Raw genomic sequence first — 13,945 nt, 5'->3', positions numbered from 1 at the left:
AGAAAAAAGAATGACAAAGCAGAAGAGAAATGATACTGTAAAATCTAATGAAATTGAAGAAGAGGATGAGGACGAGTTCTGTCTTTATTACTCACCAAACCAGCAGCAGTACCATGGAGAAGGGAGTGACAGAGATCCGGATGAGTTAGAAAGGGAGACTAGTGGACTGGTCGGGCAGACCACGGATGGTGAGGATGTAGGAGAAAGAGTGGACACTGTTGAGCTTTCACATGAAGAATGCTTAGGTGAAGATGGGGATGCAGAGCTGATTCAAGTAGAGGACCCATTAGTGACAGGATACCGTGAAAAGGAACGGATTGAAGTTGAGAATACAATATCACTTGAGCCATGCAATGATTCTATGGTAGCTGGGAGACATCAAAGACCACAGAGAGAAAGACGAGCCCCTCGACTGTTTACTTATTACTTACTGCTTACTTACCTTGGAACCCCCACCTGCTATCATACAAGCTGCAGTGATGAAGTTCAGCAGTATCAGAATATGTCTTACCTTGGACAGCAAGCACTTCCACCATGGCCAAGTCCAGTGCCATTTTATAATCCCTACCCATATCTTATGTACGGATATCAGAGCTAGACTGTTGCATAATGCAGGCTAAGAAAATACTGATACGGTTAAAGTAGAATAGCCAAAGTTGAAAGAAAGAAAAAAAATGTATTTCAAGATGTCGGGACGACATCTAAATTTTGCGGGGGAGTGTGTAGAGGTTAAAAAGATCAAAGATCAAAATGATCATATAAAGGACGGATTCAAAATGATCCAACTGTAAAAATAGTAAATGAAAAAGTTAAAAACAATTTGATTTGTGTAATATTTGGAGTGTCCACTAGGGGGAGCTCTGAGGTTGCAGGTTGTGACTGACGCGAGCTGTGCTGTGCGTCACAGCCAATACAGACTGACGCAGAGACAACAGCACGAGTCTGTCTTCATTTATTTATGTCTATTTTCCCCCTTTATCAGGTATGAAATACACAACTGAGTATTTTCATAATGAGTTAAAGTAACATAGTAGTCATGAGACTGGTTAAATCCGTGAATATATGAGAAAGCGTGGTGTTTGATTCAAACAAAGACTATAAGGTTGTCTGTGCTAATCGGCATGCTAAACATAAAATGGTGGAGAAAACTTAATGAGATGCATCTCACAGTGGTTTAAGTGGAACAGAAGGGTATATTTGTACAATGTTAATTGAAATTGAATGTTATGTGTAATTAAGTTTTTTTTGTGTATTTCATAATGAGTTCAGTGTTTATAATGGACTGTTGAAATACTGTTTATCGAGTTGGAACTCTGAATCGTTTTCTCATTTGGAATCGTTACTGAAGAATCAATTGATAGTGAACACAAAAGAACTGTATTGTTATCACAAGGGAATAACTCATTTATCAGTTGGAAAAGGACAGACAGGAAGGTGTTAAGTTGTTAATTGTTATAGAAGAAGTGATGTATTTGTACGATTGGTTTCAGATACATATTGATGTGATTTAATGTACTGATGTACTCATTTATTTCACGGTTCTGTTATTCAAGTAATACCTGTTGATGAAAGAAAACACAGCCAATACAGACTGACGCAGAGACAACAGCACGAGTCTGTCTTCATTTATTTATGTCTATTTTCCCCCTTTATCAGGGTGTAACACAGACACGCATCCGTTTCTCTCTTAACTATTTACTTTCATTTTAGAGATAACCAACTGAGTCTGTATGTAAACGTTGTGTGTTTTGACAGTATTAGCGCAAAAGATAAGTTAGTTGAGTAATCAGGCGCTGTTAGACAGGCTTTTTAGTGCGCGTGCTTCAGGTGTATGTGCTCAGAAAAAGCGCACGTTAGACCAGCGCGCGAATGAAACATTTAACCAGCAAGGCTTGTGTGCAAATAATGTACTTTTGCGATCGTGAATAAGTGCAGTGTCCTGTCAGAGTAACTCTACTGCTATATGTCGTGTTGTACAGTATATAGAGACGGAGGCACCAGAACTGTATTTGACATAATGTGTGCTGTAGCACGATACTACGATATTTCTTCAAAAGCAGATCGTGGAGACATTTTTATCGTCCACGATCAAAAATCGTCATATCGCACACCCCTAAGCCCAGCCAATTCCAGCGGTCTCACCACTGGGGCTGAAACTTTCTCTGCCTTTTCTTTTCGTATTCCCTTTCGCTTTCCCTCAATTCCTATGGTGATTTTCTCTTCCTTGCCTTCTCTTTTTTACCCGGCGTTTGGCCGGGTGATGGGGGTTTCAGAAACAAGTAGCCTAGCTTAATAGTAGCTATAGGTAGGTGCTGAGCAGCAGTGTGCAGTTTGCGCGCGTAACCGCGGGAGCGAGCAAGGCGGTGCAGACGGAGCGCATAAACCCGCTGCATCTGTAAGGCTGTCGGGATCACGTAACGTGTTAGCGGTGGTTACCGAGACGATTTAACAGAAATCAAAACACAGAACCACAGGTAATTAATGTGAAATTAGACTTTTTTTAATCGAGGCATTATTTTTACTGGCCCCACCGGGCTAGTGGTTGGAGCGATCTGGTGGCCCTGACGGTTTTAAAAGTACGTCCGGGCCACCGGGCCATTTATATTGTCGACCCCAGTTTCTGATCCTCCATAGACAGTAATATAACTACCACATTCAAGGCCCAGAAACGTATTAAGGACATTGTTAAAATAGTAGTCAGTAGTTCAACCATAATTTTACGAAGCTACGAGAATACTTTTTGTGCACAAAGAAAACTAAAATAATGACTTTATTCAACAATTCTTCTGTTTCACGTCATTCACCGCCGTGCGTTCACCACAGTACCACGATGCTGGCGTGTGGTGCTGCTGACGCAGGAGCCGGCATTCTGATGTAGAAACCAAAGAATGTATTCTCATAGCTTCATAAAATTAAGGTTGAACCACTGATGTCACATGGATTATTTTAACAATGTCCTTCTTATGTTTCTGGGCCTTGAACGTGGTAGTTCCGTTGCTGTCGATGCAGGACCAGAAAGCTTTTGTAATGCTGCATTACATACAGCAATAGCTCAACACGGCACCTCATGGCAAAGAACTCTCTGAGGATCTGAAAAAAAGAATTGTTGCTCTACATAAAGATGGCGTAGGCTATAAGAAGATTGCCAAGACCCTGAAACTGAGCTGCAGCACGGTGGCCAAGATCATACAGCGGTTTAACAGGACAGGTCAACCAAAGAAGTTGAGTGCACATGCTCAGCGTCATATCCAGAAGTTGTGTTTGGGAAATGAGTGCGGCCAGCATTGCTGCAGAGGTTGAAGGGGTGGGGGGGTCAGCCTGTCAGTGCTCAGACCATACACCGCACACTGCATCAAATTGGTCTGCATGGCTGTCGTCCCAGAAGGAAGCCTCTTCTAAAGATGATGCACAAGAAAGCCTGCAAACAATTTTCTGAAGACAAGCAGATTAAGGACATGGATTACTGGAACCATGTCCTGTGGTCTGATGAGACCAAGATAAACTTATTTGGTTCAGATGGTGACAAGCGTGTGTGGCGGCAACCAGCTGAGGAGTACAAAGACAAGTGTGTCTTGCCTACAGTCAAACATGGTGGTGGGAGTGTCACGGTCTGGGGCTGCATGAGTGCTGCCTGCACTGGGGAGCTACAGTTCATTGAGGGAACCATGAATGCCAACATGTACTGTGACATAGAGACTGGGCCGCAGGGCCGTATTCCAACATGATAACAACCCCAAACACACCTCCAAGACAACCACTGCCTTGCTAAAGAAGCTGAAGGTAAAGGTGATGGACTGGCCAAGCATGTCTCCAGACCTAAACTCTATTGAGCATCTGTGGGGCATCCTCAAACGGAAGGTGGAGGAGCGCAAGGTCTCTAACATCCACCAGCTCTGTGATGTCGTCATGGAGGAGTGGAAGAGGACTCCAGTGGCAACCTGTGAAGCTCTGGTGAACTCCATGCCCAAGAGGGTTAAGGCAGTGCTGGAAAATAATGGTGGTCATACAAAATATTGACACTTTGGGCCCAATTTGGACATTTTCACTTAGGGGTTTACTCCCTTTTGTGGCCAGCGATTTAGACTGTGTTTAGCGATTTTGGCTGTGTGTTGAGTTATTTTGAGGGGACAGCAAATTTACACTGTTATACAAGCTGTAAACTCACTACTTTACATTGTAGCAAAGTGTAATTTCTTCAGTGTTGTCACATGAAAAGATATAATAAAATATTTACGAAAATGTGAGGGGTGTACTCACTTCTGTGAGATACTGTATCTCAATAATATTATTTGCTTGGGGTCAGTAAGATTTTGTCTGTTGTTTTTTGAAAGAAATTAATATTTTATACAGCAAGGACCCATTAAATTCATGAAAATTATAGTATAATTTTACCAAAAAAAATAATAAATGACGTTCTTTTGAACTTTCAAATAATCTTAAAAAAAGGATCACAATTTTCACAAAAATATTAAGTAGCACATATCTCATCTGTCATGTGACACTGAAGACCAGAGTAATGGTTGTTTAAAATTTAGCTTTGCCATCACATATTTTGTGACACTTTAAAAAAAAAACATATTAAATTGAAAATTTAACAGTTCATTTCAATTGTAATAATATTTCACAATATTTTTTGCTGTATTTTGATAAAAATAAATGCAGCTTTGGAGAGCATAATAGACTTTTAAAAACATAAAAAAAAAAAAAATCTTTCCAACTTTTGAACGGTATATATTAAAACACATTAAACTAAGCCTGTATAAAGAAAAGATAACTTTAAGACAGTGAAGACATTTTAATTAAAAGCATTTGGAGGACAAACAGTCTTTGCTCTGCGGCCTGCTGTAAAAGACCCAGAGTGGAGTATCATTCATACCATGTCCTGTGGTTTCTTTTTTTAGAAGTTAGCTTCTAAAATACCTTTTTTCTCCAACTCCTCCAAATGCCCCCAGTATGTCCCTTTAACCCTCAAGATTCAAGATCCAAGATTTTTATTTGTCACATACACAATTATACAGGGTATAACCAGCAGTGAAATGTAGGTCAGGTCCGCTCCAAGGACAGTGCAATTATAAAGTATACAAATATTAAGAAAAAGAAAAGTAGAAAAAATAAGAGAATAAAATAAAATAAAAGATAAAAAATATAAATATAAATGTGCAGGTCAGTATGTTGTTGACTTAAATAGTAATAAGAGGAATGTGCAAAAAGAATGTGCAAAAAGTTGTCCAGGGTATTTAAATAGCAGCAATATGAGGTAGAGAAAAATTATGAATAGCTATTGATATGGTGATATTTACATGGAGTCATGTGATGTTATGACACAGAGTTAGAGTTTAGGAGCCTGATGGCCTGGGGGAAGAAGCTCCTCCTAAGTCTCTCAGTTTTTGCCATCAGGCTACGGAAGCGCTTACCAGATGGAAGCAAAGTGAATAGATGGTTACCAGGGTGATTTGAGTCCTTGATTATTTTGACAGCTCTATTTTTGCAGCGTTTGAGGTAGATGTCCTGCAGAGAGGGGAGAGCAGACCCTGAGATGCGCTCAGCTAAGCGCACAACTCTCTGTAGTGCTTTGCAGTCCTGATTTGAGCTGTTTCCATACCACACTGAGATGCACTGAGTCAATACACTTTCCATGGTCCCTGAATAGAAAGTTTTCAGGATTGCTGGTGAGACCCTGAATTTCCTCAGCTGTCGCAGATGGTACAGTCTTTGCCTGGCTTTCTTAACCTGTGTTTGGATGTGTGTAGTCCAAGTCAGGTTCTCGGAGATGTTTACACCGAGGTACTTGAAGCTGCTCACCCTCTCCACAGGGGTCCCACTGATCATAAGAGGAGTGTAGGGCTGCTGCTATCTCTTCCTAAAGTCCATGATCAGCTCTTTAGTTTTGCTCACATTCAGAGAGAGACGATTGTCCTGGCACCATGATGTGAGTCTCTCTACCTCGTCCAAGTAAGCGGTCTTGTCGTTGTTGGAGATGAGGCCCAGAACCACAGTATCATCAGCGAATTTGATAATAGATGTAGAGCTGTGAGAGGACACGCAGTCATGCGTGTAGAGAGAGTAAAGCAGGGGACTCAGGACACAGCCCTGTGGTGCTCCTATGTTCAGGGTGATGGGGTTTGAGGTGAACTGGCCAACTTTCACCACTTGAGGTCTGCCGGTGAGGAAGTCTTGAATCCAGTCACAGAGTGAGGAGTTTAGGCCGAGGTCTGTGAGTTTAGAAGCCAGCTTGATGGGCACTATAGTGTTGAAAGCTGAGCTATAGTCAATGAATAGAAGCCTTACATAATTCCCATTGTTGCTGTCCAAGTGTGTGAGGGAAGAGTGGAGGACGTGAGAGATGGGAACCCTGGACCCCTCCAGGACCGCCAAATTTAATAAAGACTCCTTTAACCGTCTTAGAGCAGCATGGCAGTGTTGAATTGAATTAGCCCTTTATTTTTGCCCTTCAGCTGTGGTTACTGTGTAAATCACACTCACAGACTCTAGCCACGGACTGTCACGGTAGATGTCATTTCCTGCATACAGCGTCTTATGTACTTTTCACACTGTTCATTCCTCACAGTCCACTCCTCCAGAAATTAATCAAGCTCTCACACACCCATTTACACACACAAGCACCCATACACACACGACCGCAGCCTTACTCTCCAGCCTTTGCACCAGACTCCTGTTCGTGACGGCCTCCTCTGGGCGGTGCTGCAAACTGCTATGCTTTTATGCCCGTGTGGCACGTGTCAGCCGTCAAAAAGTTTTTTTACGACTGCTGTTCGTTTTCTTTGTGGCTTCTACGGTATCTGCTGCTCCTTTCAAGCTGGACATTAAAACAATGCTTGCTGCAACCACTTTAACAGGCATTTAAAGGGTGAAAGGCAGATAAAAAGATAATAGAGGTCTGTCACATAACATTTTTGGAAGGAGAAGTCTGATGGAGGGAGACAGAAGAAAGAGCGAGATACAAAAAGTGCGTAGCATATTGAGAGATGAAAAGATTACAAGGAACAAGGCCAATGTGTACAAGTTCGACTAGCTGCTTCATTCTGTGACGGCAGTTATGAGACAGAAATAAAGAGAGTGGAGGAACATAATGACAGCATTCGATTGGCCTTTACAGAGAGAATCAGAGACAAGCAAACGGGATACACAAGAGAGAAAATAATGAGACATCAACAAAAAAAAGCCGTAAAGTGAATGAGTCTGAGAAGCGAGAGAAGCTGGCTGAGAAGCGAAAAATGTGCATGTGTGCATATTTGTGTGTCTAATCCTATAGAGTGTGTGGCATTTTTGTGTAGGAGTGGGTATACAGTGTCTATATTTATTCAATACAAATTCCAAGCCAAATTCTTCAGCATAGGTAAATGAGAGAGACGAATTGGCAAGGCTTTACCTCACGGAGTAAGAATGAACTGAGCCTGTGCTGTTATTTTTGTAAAAGGCATGGCTAACATCAATATACCTGTGGCTCTTACTCACTTCTTTCATTTTTAACCTGAATTCCCTCTAAATTACACCACTTAACCAGCTTAACACATCACTCAAGAGCACTTTGTGAACTCACTGTTATTTGTTAGCTTAATTAAAACAGATTCAAGGCAAAAATATGGCATTTGAATCATCTTTCCATACATCTCCATAGGTGTTGAAAATGTATTTCTTGGCACCCAGTCTTAACGCCTCAAACATGATCTACAGAATTATGTGCCAAAAGAGGCGAACCAAAAGTCGAATTTTTAAAATTGTCGAACGGCTTTCTGATTACCCGGGAGCACTGCGGCAGTGCCTTTCCCTGTGTAAGAAGAGCCTGTGATTGGTGGCTGTGTTATTTCTGTTTAGTCGGAGTCGTGCTGCTCTGGGTGATGTGGGTGTGCTGATTGGACTGATGAGCATAATAATTGAATCATCACGGTGCTCCACTGTGCCAGTGCCCTGTGATTACCTCTGAATGGCTGACAGTGGAAAAGCTCAGTCAGACTGCAAAAAAACCCCACCACAAAAGCACTGATTATGAATCAGCTATGCCTGTTAAGCCAATGGAGAGCAAATCAAAATGGGAATCTGATCTCAGGTCAGTAGTGCTTTGGCTTAGCCTAATGTGAAAGAAACATATATGAAGAAAGCCACTGACTGCAATATGAATGAAAGGAGGGATCAATAACATAAATGTGAATTGAAATAGAAGGTGGTAGTAAAAGAGAGGTCAGTGCACTTCAGTGAGCATGTAAATAATAAAGGACCCGGGCTGCAACGCTGTACTTTCATTATTTATTTTTTTTAATGAAAAAGAAAATTCTGTGCAAAATGTGTCACAAAGTTTCTTTTGAAAGAGTTTGAGACATTAATCAAAGACTGTATGTACTTCAGGCAGCTCACTACTGTACATGCACTGTAAAAAGTGATTTTTCAAAACTAAATAAAGATTACTGGAGTATGTTTTATAAGAAAATACTATTTCAGGCTTTTTTCTTCGTGTTTAATTCAATTTGTTTCTCTTCTTAATTATTTGTGGAATTTACAAGCAATTTCCGAGAAAACAAATAGTTTTTGAAAAATTTTAATTTTATTCCCAATGTACACGATTTTAAAACTGCCGAGACACCCTTCATGGCCCCCTTTTCTATTAATGCATGTTACTTCATGCTGTGCCAACTGTAAAGTCGTGACAGATAACTTACAAGTGTATACAGGAGGTTACTGCTACCGTCTGAGGAGGACCCACACAAGATGGCGCTGTGACTGTCTGTCATTACCTGTAAGTTTGCTGAGGAAGTGGTGCAATTCTATAGAGTAGTTGTTCTTGGCGGTCTCTGGCCAGGCAGTGCTGAGGGTGACCTGAGGTGTGTGAACGCCATTCATCAGCCTGAGGAGACCTTCTATGGCCCCTCCCCTTATAGAACCAAACAGCACCGAGCTCCTAAAACTCTCCTCTGTGATTATGCTGTCCTCTGCCCGAATGAAGTAGGACATGTGCTCAACCACCTGGGGGGAGTGAGAGAGAGAGAGAGAGAGAGAGAGTGATGGAAGAGTGCTAATTGATCACCAGAGGTCATCACACACAGTTTAACAATGAGATCTTTGGTATCCTGGCAAGTCACCAGATGCATTAGAAATGAACACAACGCATGAAGAATAAATTTATTGAGAAACCCCTGCAAATTCCTTCATTAAATTGAAGCTCAAAATATTATTATAAAAACAAGCACGACCAACCCCTGAATAATCTTCACAGTCTTTATTAGACTGTGACACAAAAGGCTCTGATTGGGACGCTAAATGTCATTTCTCAAAATAGAGCTGCAGCATACCTGAGCTGGTATGGCGTAGTCCACGAGTAGGCCGGTGAAAGGGTCATGGTAGACAATGAGAAGCCTGACAGAAAAGTCTGAGATTAATTTATCCAAGGCTCGCTCACTTTCCTCTGTCCAGGACACACCACTCAATACTAAACACCGTTTAAATGCTTCTCTCTGGTGGAAATAAAGATCAGTTAATTATAACCATTCTAAGTAATTTAAATAATTTTTTTTTTAATTTTGTTCAAACAATCATTGAAAATATTGGGGTCAGTAAGATTTTTAAAATGTTTTTTTGTTTTGTTTTTGTTTTTTTTTAAAAAGACTCTTACATTCACCAAGAATCCATTTATTTGAGAAAAAAGTAAAAACAGTAATATTGTGAAATATTTTGTAACATTATGTATATTTACATCATTATTTTTTATATGGCGTGACACTACTAACAATGTAGCAACTACTTTTTTTGTCACTGGTACACTGTTGTCATGTGGCAGGGCATATGTGATGAGCGAATGAGCTGATTTGAATTAACAGACTGGCCAAACTGGATGAAACATGATATGGCTTAACATCAAATTATATGACAGCATTTTGCATGTCAAACTGGATGAAAAACTCTCATCAAAACCTCCATCATCCTCTCAGAAGTTGCATGGCATAACACATCACAATAATAATTAGTCTTATCTCTGTGCTAAAAGCACCACATAACTACCAAAAACATTGATATTTGTCTAAAGGGCTAATGTCAGTGAATGTGCATTACTACTGTATAACAAATGTCATTACAACCAGCTCACCAGCTGCTTTTTCTACAGGGTCTCCCAGCAGGGGCGGACACACTGAGCCACGGCATGTAAATGCCATTGCCTTTTTCCAGCCAGAGGGCTGTAATTAATTCTATTAACCTCATTGATGAAATGACAAAGATGCTGTAAATTCGCTGGCTGGCTCTGCCCACTCGCCCTTTCTCACTTTCTCAGTCATTTCTTTCTCTTGTGCTATTTGCATCAGCTATCATTTGTGACTATGGGTTATCTATCTTGTTTAAGCCAAAGACCTCGTCATGCGTATGCATGAGCCTGTAACAGAAATTACAGTTCAAAAATATGCTTCTCTTCTTCCTCTATTTTGAAGAACATTGGGTGGAATTTAACAATGTTTCTCACACTAACTTGCTGCCGTCCTCCGGATTTGTGTGATCGATGATGAGGTCTAAGAAGTGAACAGGGCCAAAAACAAGACCTTTAAGCCCACGGAACATGTGGAGAGCGGATGAAATATTCACTCACATCATTAGAAGAACTCAATAACGCCGATATGAAAGCACTGATTAGTAAGCCAGGACCGCAGGCGCGAGACTCAAGCGGGAAAAATTATAAATTGCAGATTATAATCAGATAAGAATCCCAATCATTGTGAGGTGATTCATCAGTGTCTGTGCCTAAAGGCTGGTAATTTAGCATGTATGAGTGAATTACCAGCCGTTTTGTGTAGGAATCTTCTTCCTGTGCTGAAGCATCCACCTCTGAGACAGGCTTCTCTTTCTCAACTGAGAAAAAAAACATACACACAAACACATAATGCAAAGAATAATTCAAACAACCAGCACAGTTCAGATTAGAAAACATTTTGCACCACAGTTCAGGTCTAGCTGACCTTTAGTGGAAAGAGCAGAAAAATAATATTATGGTTCTTCTGCAATAACTTTGTTTTACATGGTGCCCGAAAACACAATCGATCAAGAAATGATGAATAAGTAAAAACATATCACGCGAAATGTGTCAGAATGCCAAAGTGTGAACACAAAAAAGAAGTGTGAAAGTAACCACAAATATACAATGTTACAGATGCACAGGTCCTACAATTAGATTAAGGTAGAACTAATCCATTTGCAGGTCCTTCCCTACTGAAAACCCCTTTGCACGTCTTGTTGGCTTGGCAAAAAATGAAAGTAGCAAGTAGAAAAAAGGAAAATAAGTGTGAGTGCATTAAATGTTAGTGTGCAGTAGCTGTAAAAGAGCTTTCTGTCACAGTTTATGTCTTAATAACTCTGAACCACTATATCGTTACGCTGGCAGCATTTTAAATACATAATGACGTCAAAGTCAGTGCATTTTTTAGCATAATGTAAATAACTGCCAGATCAGAGAGCTGCTTGTACAGTATTACAAGTGGGAGGCAAACACCAACAACACGAAGACGCTTGTTTCTATTTCATACCTGCAACCTCTGGCACTTCTAGAGGGACATCGCTGGGGACCAGAGTGGAGGATATGCGTTTGCTCTTGGAGTGACCTTTCCCTGAATCAGACTGCATAGATATGCTGGAAGATGAACGGGCAGGCTGGGGGGTCCCTGGGTCAGCCATCCTGAGAGACTGATACCTCTGTGGGCACGCTTACTTTTCAGCATGAGTAAGGCAAAAGTATAGTTAGTCATACAATAACCACATACAGTACTCTATTTTCAGAGGTGTTCGCTAAAATAGGTATCATTGTGATAATTGTTTATATATATGGTTCTGAATTTGAACAAACCCCTAACTTTGGCACATAACTCATCGCATCCCATTCGTGCCATGAACATGAACTATACCTTAAATAATACGGCTTGCAAAACAGCATGCAACCTAATGAACAAAATTAGCTCTTTTAAACTTTCAGTTCATCAACAAATTTTGGGGAAAAAAGTCACAGTTTCCATAAAAATATGACAATTTTCTACATTGATAATAATGAGAAATGCTTCACGAGTCCCAAATCTGCATATTATAACCAAAGACTGGAATGATAACTGGTGACAATTCCGATTTGCTATCACAGGAATAAATTACATCTTAAAATATATTAAAATAGAAAAGAGGTATTTTGAATTGTAATAATATTTCACAGTATTACTGGTTTTGTAGTATTTTTAACAAACGAATACATCCTTGTTTAGCATAAAATGCGTAAAACATTACAAAATCTTACCAACCCCAAACTACACACAAATAAATGTGCACATATAGATTTGACAGTTGGAAAGGTTCAGTTACAATATGTGCTCAACATCCTAATGATGCCTCATCAGTTGTCTAAGAGCTCTGTGATTTCCCCAGATGCAATGCATGGTCAAAGTAAATAAAAGCAGCAGCTAATGCAAGCAGGCATTTTGAACATCAGAGATGGAAAAGATCCTTTTAGCATAGGCGTACTACCAGTCTCCAAGCACCACAATATTGCGTTCTCTCATAGTCTCTTCCTAGACAGGCGATATGGATAAATCTGCCTCACTGGATCTGCCTCAGTCAGGAAGCGAGAGCAAAAATATCTAGCTCATAAACTATTTATCTTTTCCAAGCTGATGTCTCTCCCTCCATTTCCACATTGAGTTGTCAACACCAGCAGACCCTCTTTTTTTATTGAAGCTTTGATTCAGTTCCCAACTTGTCAGTTTTGTTGAGTGCTGTATGTAATAAAGCAGACAATTTGGAGGCAATACAAAAGGATGAAAAGGTAAGACAGGGAGTCTGTGAGTAATGGAAAACATTTTAAAACTGCAGATCCCATCAGATCAGATGAAAGCAGGTGAGTTTGATCAGATAAAATAAGTCTGTGAGCCACACTGCATCAGATGAAATGACAAAGCCAAGACTGTGGGAGGCAACAGGCTGATTATAAAGGACTTCAGGAATTTAGGCTCTTTATTGAATACAATTGTAAGCTTCTAAAGATCTAAATATGATCCTGTGAGATTATCATCTTTCTTCGTTCTTCATTTACGGATTGATAGGGTTATTTTAAATCAATTAAGCTGTTAGAAAAGTTCAATTGCACTAGTTCTCCTGAAACACATTCAAAATAAGACATCAAATAGCCAAATAAGTACGTAATTTAAGTTAAATAAGTCAGGTAACTGCTAAACTCTCAAGCAACAACCGGTGTAATTTCGACAGTCTGATGAATTGTTTCAAATGAATAAGCAAAATATCACTCTCACCTCTGAAATACTTCCTCTGACAGCGTCTTCCACCGTGTGAAGTTAAATATAGCACTATATCAATAACCAAAAATGCTTAAAGTCAAAGTTTTCAAACGGTTTAAAGCAGCAAACACCAGACGCTGCTGCGCGTGGTAACTCTGTGGACGCGTCTCCATGGAAACTGCGCTATTACTTATGTCATTGACGCTGTAAATGAAAACATAAACCATCGGTTGCTGTTGTAAATATGTAATAATAATTATAATGCATTTTTTTAAAGTGGGGGTAAGAAAAACATTTGTCCTCGGTGCCGCTGGATCAGAAAATGGCGAAAGGGAAGATGTGCGGTTTCCTTCTGACTGACTTCAACAGATGTGGAATGGCAGTATGTTTATATATTATGTTGGTTTATAATACTCCAATGTCACACATGGCCATGTCTCCAGAGAAGACATGATTATTATTCTTTCTCGAGCACTGATGACAACCTATTGCCTTACTGAATTCAAAGTAGGCTTGCTCAAGGATGCATTAAACTACTGAAATATAGAATATGGGTGAAAAAAGACATGCTGATTGTAGCTACTGTTTAGTTAGTAAAAGATAAAAGGGCCATTTTAAGATGAAGGTCTATTTAATAAAACTCAGCAGTACGCTTTGAACTCCTTTCCACAAGTAACTGG

The 13,945-nt window shown here is 40.1% G+C and overlaps 1 pseudogene across 1 annotated transcript in view; it reads right to left on the bottom strand.

Annotated features, from left to right (window-relative positions):
* The window catches only part of LOC306869862 (dynein axonemal heavy chain 2-like), a 183,453-nt pseudogene extending 171,786 nt beyond the window's left edge, over positions 1–11,667 (bottom strand). The window contains exons 1-5 of the transcript in view: positions 11,520–11,667; positions 10,778–10,848; positions 9,306–9,467; positions 8,702–8,979; positions 6,651–6,712 (exon numbers count right to left, since the gene is read on the bottom strand). The product of the transcript in view is annotated as a dynein axonemal heavy chain 2-like (transcript). The remainder of the gene's footprint in view (positions 1–6,650; positions 6,713–8,701; positions 8,980–9,305; positions 9,468–10,777; positions 10,849–11,519) is intronic.
* Between the last annotated feature and the right edge of the window lie 2,278 nt (positions 11,668–13,945).

This window comes from Barbus barbus (assembly GCF_936440315.1).
Source record: "Barbus barbus genome assembly, chromosome: 1".
Lineage (NCBI taxonomy): Eukaryota > Metazoa > Chordata > Actinopteri > Cypriniformes > Cyprinidae > Barbus > Barbus barbus.
The sequence above is the reverse complement of the archived record's forward strand: the minus strand, read 5'-3'. Positions and strand labels throughout refer to the sequence as shown.